At 46.2% G+C, this 9,460-nt stretch overlaps 1 protein-coding gene across 1 annotated transcript in view; it reads left to right on the top strand.

Annotated features, from left to right (window-relative positions):
- Positions 1-9,460, top strand: part of frmpd1a (FERM and PDZ domain containing 1a) — a 28,600-nt gene continuing 19,140 nt past the window's right edge. Inside the window, exons 1-2 of the mRNA XM_028408167.1 lie at positions 1-88; positions 7,180-7,281. The gene's annotated coding sequence lies outside the window, so the exon portion shown is untranslated. The remainder of the gene's footprint in view (positions 89-7,179; positions 7,282-9,460) is intronic.

Genomic DNA, 9,460 nt, shown 5'->3' with positions numbered 1-9,460 from the left:
TCCACATCCAGGACGGTCTGCTCGGGCCGCCTGGCCGCCCTGTGTGCGCTCTGAGTGGGGGGATTAGAGAGGAGAAGCCCGCTGCTCGGTGAGATCTCTGCACCGCACTGATACACAGCCACGCACAATGAATAACACACAGACTCAAAGTGCCAGAAATAGATTTGTCTTCTTTCAGCCCGTCGCTCGAAGCTGCAGCAGAGCAAAGGGTGGTGTTTCAGCTCCACCAGTAAGAGGTCCAAAAGTCTGTGTTTGTTTTATTTCAGAGTAAAAGTGAAACAAGGGTTAGCTTCAAAATGTGTCCAGAGGTGAAAGTTTCCACCCGTGTCAGTCCACCTCTGTCAGGTGATGGAGGAGGAGGAGGAGGAGGCAGGTCGCTAAGAGGGATTTCCAAGCTTAGAGTAAGAGAGAGAGAGAGAGAGAGAGTAGTGGTGAGGACTGGGAGGTGTCAGGATGGAGGTCCTAAGAATGTTACTTGGTACAAACTGATACTACACACACACACACAGACACACACACACAGACACAGACACACACTGCTACATGCATTTTCCAGTGAGATGTTGCTCCACATATTCTGCTGCATCACGCTTCAGCCTCACACATGGTGACACGCTCCACTGACAGGATGCTGTGTCTGCATGTGATGTGGCACTGTGTGTCCCACAGCGTCAGTGGACGTGTGTGTGTGTGTGTGTGTGTGTGTGTGTGTGTGTGTGTGTGTGTGTGTGTGTGCAGAGAATACAAAGCCAGGGCTGACACTCACAGCTGAAACAGAAGAAGAAGAAGAAGAATATGAGGCCGGCTGCGTTCTGACGGGCCTCCCAGGCTTTACTAATTTATGATGTTATTTTTAGGCTTGGCTACATTTTTGATGCTTTGTATTTGTCAAGTTTAATACTGAGCGAAAACTCGTGTGGGTGTGTCTGTCACACACACATTCATGTTTAGATATGATATGTGAGGCCTTTAAAGGCTCCTCAGCGCTGTGGTAATAATGTCTGACACTCAGACTTTCAGTTAAATTTGATGTTTTGAGCTGAATCGTCTCATCGTCTAAGAATATGAAGCTCCAGCTTCCTCAGGCCTTTTATAGCAGGGTAATGAATCAGAAACTGTTCCAAAGGGTTTTAGGTGAACTCTAATCTCCTTTGCCATGATACACACAGTACTTCCAGCCAGTTTGGCTTCAGCCTGAGACGCCTGATTAAAAGGGTTTTCCAATGCCCACTGAAATAGTTCTTTAAGCCCTTTCAGCGCAGCAGGGACATCAGACCTGATACATTCGATCTCATTGGATGGAGACTGATGATGAAATCATACCTGCATGCTGATCTGGAAACAAAAAGCTGATACCTTGTTTGTGTGAGTTCGTCCCTTTATACTGTAGAGTTGGGTGACGAAGCTCCGCCTCCACCTGTTGTACAGAAGCGAAGCCCAAACTCCTACAGGTGCCGCCATGTTGGTGAAAGGTCAGTCTGTGCAGCAGAGAAGCCCCAAACGTCGCTCCTTTGTCCAAACACCCACCCACTTCTGTGCTGAGCACCACGCTCCCTTCAGATTTTTTCTTGCTTCATTGCTTCATTGGTTGCTGACCACCGTTTTACTTCCCTCTTTTTTAGACTACCATAGCTAATTAAATGCAAATGAACTGAAAAAGTGGGAGATTGACAGGCGGATTGGTGCAGCTTCCAAAGTAATGCGGTCACTGTATCAGTCTGTCGTGGTGAAGACTCGATTTACTGGGGAATCTACGTTCCTACCCTCACCTATGGTCATGATCATTTGGGTAGTGACCGAAAAGAATGAGATCGCAAATACAAGCACCAGAAATGAGCTTTCTTTGAAGGGTGGCTGGGTGCTCACTTAGAGATAGGGTGAGGAGCTCGGACAACCGAGAGGCGCTCGGAGTAGAGACACTGCACCTTCACATTGAGAGGAGTCAGCGGAGGTGGCTCAGGCATCTGTTTCGGATGCCTCCTGGACGTCTCCCTGGTGAGGTGTTCTGGGCATGTCCTACTGGGGGGAAACCCCAGAGAAGACCCAGGACGTGGTAGAGAGACTAGGTCTCTCGGCTGGCCTGGGAACGCCTCGGGATCCCCCCGGAGGAGCTTGAGGAAGCGAGGGAAGTCTGGGTGCCCCTGCTTAGACTGCTGGCCCCACAACCCAGCCCTGGATAAGCTAGCTATTAAGCCATAAACCATCTCCACTAACATGCAGGAGGTGGGGTTTATGACCTATACTACAGCCAGCCACCAGGGGGCAATCCATATGTTTCTGCCAATGCTTGGCTTAATTTGTTGTTGGCTGGTAGTTTGATCGGTGGATCAGATGTTCCACAACTGGACAGCAGCTCTACTCAATGTCTTAAGAACTAACTCTGGGGACAGAAAGGGGCCACCTGTGGCTCAGGTTAAAATTTAATAAAACCACATGATCAGTATCAGTGGATAAATATAAAATCTGTGATGTCAAGTGGACAGTAGAGGAACTGCAATGTTTCAGCACTTCTGTGTTGGTTGCTCCAGACTCTGTACACATTTGTAGTCTCCAGAAAACCCTGGAGCTTCATCCAGGGCTGAGAACAGACAGTATGAAGCCACAGCAAACTGCCTGAAAGGCTCATGATTAGATCTGGATGATCTAGTCGGTGTTGAACCATGCAAGGTAGTCCTATAAGATCTATATGATAAGATCATAAGGCCATAACCGAAGCTGCGTTGGTTCCATCGCTGTTGCTGCTTCTCAGTCATGTTGGCGGGATCCATCACTATGGCAACCAAAACCCAAACCATGATCCTTTCTATAAAAAATAAATGTTTTTGTTCAGGGATGTCCTGATCTGGCTTTTCCAGTCCTGATATCCAGAATGTGTGTATCAGCTGTTATGGATCTGGAACCATTTCTGTCCCCACATAGATTTCTGGTATTAATATTGGGTCTTGTGAATCTCTAGTTTGATTAGCCTGGCTAAAAGTATGATTTATGCATGAACGGAGATCTGTCAATAAAGGAAAGAGGAATCTCATTTCAGAGCAGGAGTTTTACACGTAGCTTAGGAGGATCAATAATTTCCCTGCGCAGTTGAAAAGTAAATATTTGGTTTGTATTAAACTTGGAAAGGTGGAGCACTGACTCAATAAACAGGCCATTGTAAAAAGCAGTCTAACTGCCTACATGTCAGCGGATCAATCGTTGTTCTCACCAGTAAAGTCAGGCACTGTTTGTCTTATTGACGGAAGGCTAAAAACACTCACCATCAATCAGACCATTTGAAAGCATAGAAACAGACAAAAATACGTCAACTGTAAGAAGATCGCCGTGTGGTCAGCTCTTAGTCTATTTTCATATTTGCCATAAACACCCATTTAGTTTATCGACAGAGCGGAGAATGGACATAAATGTGCCCTCTGAATCAAAGCCAGCGTTCTGTTCCCAGAGATTATAAACTGCAATGAATCAGCTGATGAGATCATTGAAAACGCTCGCTAAGTTTGGCATTAAATATAATAAAGCTGTGTCTCTCTGTAAACTTTGTCCTGAAGGAGGGCCGGGTCTGAAGAAACAGGTTGGTTATGGCTCTAGAATCAATACCTTGACTTTCTCTGCAGCCAGCGCAGTCACCGACACCTCAGCAGAGAATAAACACAAAAGGTCTGCTGCACTATTGACAATTTGCACTTTATGTGCTTGTTAGTGTGACTGCTAATGCTAGAGAGCTAACAGTTAGGGAGCGTCGACATTAGCGTCCTGTGTAATGTGACATTTTCCTTTATAACAGCACATGAACGCTGATTTAACCACATCACACATCGATGGAAATGACCCAGAAGCTTTTATTGCAGATTAACTTAATTTTTATGTTTCGTAGTGTTTACTGTGGCTCACTTGTTGTGACACACGTGCACACAGCCTCAGTCTGCGTCAATTAAATGATCAGCCTCTTCCTTAAAAGGTCATTAGGTCATGAGGATTGTGTGTGTGTGTGTGTCTGTGATGTGGTAATTGGATTGTTGTGCTGCTCTTTGACGAGTGAACATACAGTGGGACTATTTAGGGTAAAGAGACAGGAGGAAAAGATAGACACAGATGTGTGTTCTGTGAGTTGATTTACTCACGTTTGGACTGACCTCAAGTGTTTTGCCCCTAACCCTATCCTTTGCCAGCCATTCTATCTGTCTTACATGGTTCTGGTTCCCTCTTCAGCCCATTAAGTGTTTGTAAAAAGTCTGATGAAGGGTGAAGGTCAGGCGTCAGGTGACCTCAAGATCAAGACGAGCACATTCTTATACTCATTATCTGCTTTAATTTGCAACAATAAGAGGAAGTTCGGAACTGTTAAGCCGGGCACACACTGTGCGCTTTTTGGTCCGATTTTGACCCAAATTTTGAGTCGTACGTTTTTTGGTCCGATTTTGACCCGAATTTTGAGTCGTACGTTTTGGGGTCGGGCCGAATTTCAGCTTTGTCGTGCGTCTTTAATCGGGCAGTGTACTGGAGGTCACTAGAGGCGATTAACAACGCACGAACGGCGATCGACTGATCGATGTTTGATATTTTTGTCGGCCCTCGTGAGAGTATCGCACAGTTTAAGCAGAGATACGGCCCGGTCTGTATTTTTCCCCCACTGCGCAGCTGACCATTGCACCGTACAGTGTGAGCACGTACATCGTGAGCTTTGACTTGACATCGCATGCGTTTTATTCGTATTGTGCGAGTTGGTGTTAAACGCAGACTTCCCCAAAATCGCACAGTGTATTGGAGGCTTTAGTCTGGAAACAGGAAGATTATCAGGACATTTGTCTAAAAACTGTCCGCATTCATCAATTGAATAATCACAGACAATCGATCAACCTGTACCACTACAAACAAATGGACTCTGAGTCCACATATGGTGTCTATTTACCTTTAGGATACTACAAAAAAAATCTAAAGCTGTTGTTACAAGCTGCACAGGTGATCATCACTTTACAGATGATACATCAGCTCTGAAATCTGTAAGATAAAACGTTCTCATCTCCATCTACCCTGACGTCACCTGTTTCCCAGCATCAATGCCGACAAAACAGAAACAGGCTAATCGGCTTCAGAAGAAACCCCTGTTAAGACTTCAGGGTCTGCCCTGCCCTCTGTGTGGGGTAGCAGACGTTGAGGTGGTCCTGTTGTCTGTTTCAATCCGCTCATTGTGGGGATTTACTGTAAATACGTTGTGTTGGGAGCAACAGGCAGAGACTCCACCACAAACATCAAGCTCTCACAGGTGAGTTCCAGACTGTGGGTCCAGCCTCCCTGCAGCCTGTGAAGATGTCCAATCAGGCAGGATGATTAAAAACACCTGTGTGGGTCTGCAGGGTTTTAAAGTATCAAAGACATTACTGTGGAGCCACTGACAGGTCACATGTGTCAAACTTTGTGCTTAAAGATGGAGTGCTGGTGGGGTTTAGAGCCTGGTTTCCATCCACATACAGCAGATCTTTGTTTTCAGGAGGACGCTCAGGTTCTCTGTCAGGTTGAGGTCAGGGGATGATGTCGTGATTTTTTTACCTTGAATTCCTGTTAGTGTTGTATCGAAGCTTATCATTGACATGCACTTTTTCTTCCATTCCTGCATAGATCATTTGCACATCTATGAATATAAGTGCATCTGTGAGGCTCTGGGTGACATCATTTTGCTGAATGAGCATCAGTTGTGCCAGCATGCGCCACAAAAATAAAACAACAGCTGACTCTCTAGAGTGAAAGATTCTTTTGTAATCCCCCAAAAAAAGGAAAAGTATGTGTACAGGACTCGATCCGGCTGGACCTGTCAGTGCGCCAGTGATCCAGGTGTAAAAATGCTTGTCTCTTTCTGTTGGCCATGTTTTTCTCTTTTCTATACATCCATTTATTTCAGGCAGCTGGTCGGCAGTAACTGGCCGCTGCAGACAGCGACTCCACCAGCTGCCCCTGCCCGGTACCCTCTTCCGCCTACTCATGGTTAATTTCTCCGCACTGCTTGTACAGTACATGTATCCGTGTAGTAAGGGGTACAGTCAACAACCATGTGGAGAATGAGGGTAGTTGTCCACCAGGCGATGCTTTTTACATCATCTGGTGGACTTTTACTAAATGAATGGGGAGCGCTGGGAATGTTCCAATCATTCAAATCTGCTTCATATGAAAAGGTTTAAGATCAGATACTAGAGAGCTAAAAAGCACAAATACTACAGAAATATCTGTAACACAGTGGCTTCCACAGCCACCGTCATGAACCTGTATTGTATCGCTCACATTTCCCTTTCTCATCTTTCTCGTCTTTTGCAGCCTCATGTGTTTTCCCTCTCTCCTCCTCCTCCTCCTCTTCCTCCTCCTCTGTTTCCCCCTCATTCTGTCTTCCTCTGTGCGTCGGTATGCCTGTTAGTTGTTGGTAGAGCGAAGCGGCTGCATTATCTAGATACATTATTGATGCACACAGCACTCTCAACACACACACACACAAAGACTGGCTGGCTCATATAATAAAAACATACATACACTCATAAAGTTAAACACATTGTCACACACACACGCACTCAAAGAGCAAAGAGTGCCTCGATTTGTTGGCTGTGTGTACAAGAGAGGGGAAAGAAGCTGCACGCTGTTTCTCTACAGCTGAGGGAACACAGCTGATTCCAGACATAAAACTAAGGAGGCACTTCTTCCTCAGTCACACAGCGTTTAGGTTGCTGTCCTATGTTCACTCCACTCCACATCACTCCACATCACTCCACATCACGTTGGTGGAAGATTCAATCTTTAAAGAGCTGGAGGAAACTGAGAAACTGAGAATTAAGAGTAAGAGAAAAGTACTGTGAATCTGAGTGAGCGAGGAGGAGGAGGTGGAGATGGGAGGGACAGAAGAGTTCCTAGCATCTCTTTTCCCAGGGCTTTGTAAGGGCTTCATTAAATATGGATGGTGTTTGGAGCAGAGCGGGGGTAAGTGGGACTCCACAAACAGCACAAGCAGCCCAGGCAGCCAGGCAGGAAGGCCGGCCCATCCTGCCGTGATGGAGTCCTGCCTCATCTCGTCTGTCTCTCTTGTCCTCCTCCTCCTCCTCCTGATGTGAAAGTGTGTCTTTGCTAATTTTCCTCCATCTCATGTGACATGTTCAGTCCTTTATTTTATAAATATGAAACTAACTAACTCCGCTTTGTCCCCAGGAGATGAAGACACAACGACTGGGTCCTGATGGACGGACAGAGCACAGAGCGGGACAGTAAGCGGCGCCTTCATGGAGCCCTGATACGCAGGGCGGAGAGCAGGTGTGTGTGTGTGTGTGTGTCCTAATATGAAGCACATTGTAAAACAGAAATATGAGGAGATTACAGGATTAACAGAGTGTGGGATGAGGTAGACAGACAGTGAGAGGGAAGTGAATGGTGGACTGGTGTCTGTCTTACAGTGTTAGCCAGTCTTATCCTAAACAGACCTGTAAGGTGGAGGTGAAGCTCAGTCTAATCTGGCTCAGTGGGAGTGACGCACAAGCTGCCTGCCACAGCCTGCAGACACACTCTGTAATCCCATTTGCCTACTGTGTGTCTGTATGTGTCTGTGAGTGAGCACTGAATGTTTCAGCAGCCTGACGAAATATGAATTCATGCAGCTAATTTGCGTGGTGGCCCCGAACTACAGAGAGGTCAGAGGGTGGAAGTTTGGGTGGATGGATCGTGCTGTTCCTCCCCCAACATTGTGGACCAATGGTCAGGTTTCCCTGCCACAGACAAGCCTTTAGTGTGCAGTCTAGCATGTCTTTCTGTAACAGGACATCGTGCAAAGACCACCACAGAGTCCTCGGACAGGATAGGCTTCGACATGGCATCTTTTTCTAACATGGCAGCAGCTGTAAGAGAGACATTTTGGTCTTGTTTTTATATGACAGGCGGCGGCAGAACCACATTTGTACATTCGATCTGTGGCTAACGCTAACTCTAATTTGAACCCTAAACCCAACTAAACACAATTAATGCATCTTAAAACAGCAAAAAAGGTAAAAAAAAAAAACACAAAACCTGATGCCTGATGAGACTCAAACATTAAGCTACAAACGCCTGGGCATGTTCCTGATGAGGCGGCGGTGTTGTCCTGAGGGATCTCGTCCCAGACCTGGATCAAAGCATCAGTCAACACCTGGACAGTCTGTGGTGCAACGTGGTGTTGGTGGATGAAACGAGACATGATGTCCCAGATGTGCTGGATTGGATTCAGGTCTGGGGAATGGGCAGGCCAGTCAGGCCAACCCAGGGCCCACTGCACCAGCATATGGTCTCACAGTGGGTCTGAGGATCTCATCCTGGTACCTGATGGCAGTCAGGGTACCTCTGACTAGAACATGGAGGGCTGTGCGGCCCTCCAAAGAAATGCCTCCCCACATCATTACTGACCCATCAGCAAATGGGTCCTCATGCTGGAGGATGTTACAGGCAGCAGATGTCAGGCAGAAAGGATGAGAACATCTTGATAACTGCCTCTCATTTCCACCTGTTGTCTGTCCCAATTGCACAACAGCAGCTGGAATTGATCCACAATCAGTGTTCCCTTTATTTTTTCAGCAGTGTACATACAAACATACAATCATAGCGTCAATTCTTGTTGTCTAAACACTTTGAAGTCTATACAACTCTACTATGGATAGACCATGACATAGTCAGCAGACACACAGGCCTGGGTGTCGGCAGAAAGAGAGATCAGAGAGAGAAAGACAAGAGAGTCTGATGAGACGAGGCAGGACGGGCCAGCCTGAGTCCCACTCACCCCTGCTTTCCATCACTGTTTGACCACAGGGTAGTCGATGTCAAACCTTTGTCGGGTTTTGACCATCATTTGCAGTCAATGTTTTTCAGGCGATCCATGTTCTTATAAACAAGGCGTGATCTGTAGAAGCCTTCAGCACTGCTAGTGTCTCTGTGAGGCCGTGTTAAGCCACAGTTCAGGGGGCTGCATTCTTTGAAGAGCGCGGTCTACCTTTGTGAACTTCAAAAGGTCATACCAGGCACTGTTAGATGAGACGGTCTGGCCTACAGAGGATTACATAACATTGCTCCTGTAGCCACAGTTGGTACATTTCTGAAGTAGTTCTGCTTCTAGAAGAAAAAAATGGTGCTCAAGGAATATTGAGGTAGTTCAAGCCGTGGATCGTATATACTGCTGCTACTTTTAGGGAGCCGTCATGTCGTTCATCAAAACATAATTAACTTTTCTTGTGATGAAGTCAGTCGTCAAATTTTGCTTTTGAAGCCACTGAATCTAGCCACAGTTAATATATCTTTAGGCTAAATGCATTAGCATTAGCCTGCTAACATGTTGACATCTTCCAGGTACCGTATGAAGCATCCAAACTTAATGTCTACATATTTGAAATAAGTGACTTTAAATTTGATTAGAGCCTTTCCGTTGTTAAGCGGCCAGCTCTGCTTTACACTGAGAGTTGTTGCTGCTGTTCTG

The sequence above is a fragment of the Parambassis ranga genome, chromosome 1 (genome assembly GCF_900634625.1).
Source record: "Parambassis ranga chromosome 1, fParRan2.1, whole genome shotgun sequence".
In the NCBI taxonomy this organism is placed as follows: Eukaryota; Metazoa; Chordata; class Actinopteri; family Ambassidae; genus Parambassis; species Parambassis ranga.
The sequence above is the reverse complement of the archived record's forward strand: the minus strand, read 5'-3'. Positions and strand labels throughout refer to the sequence as shown.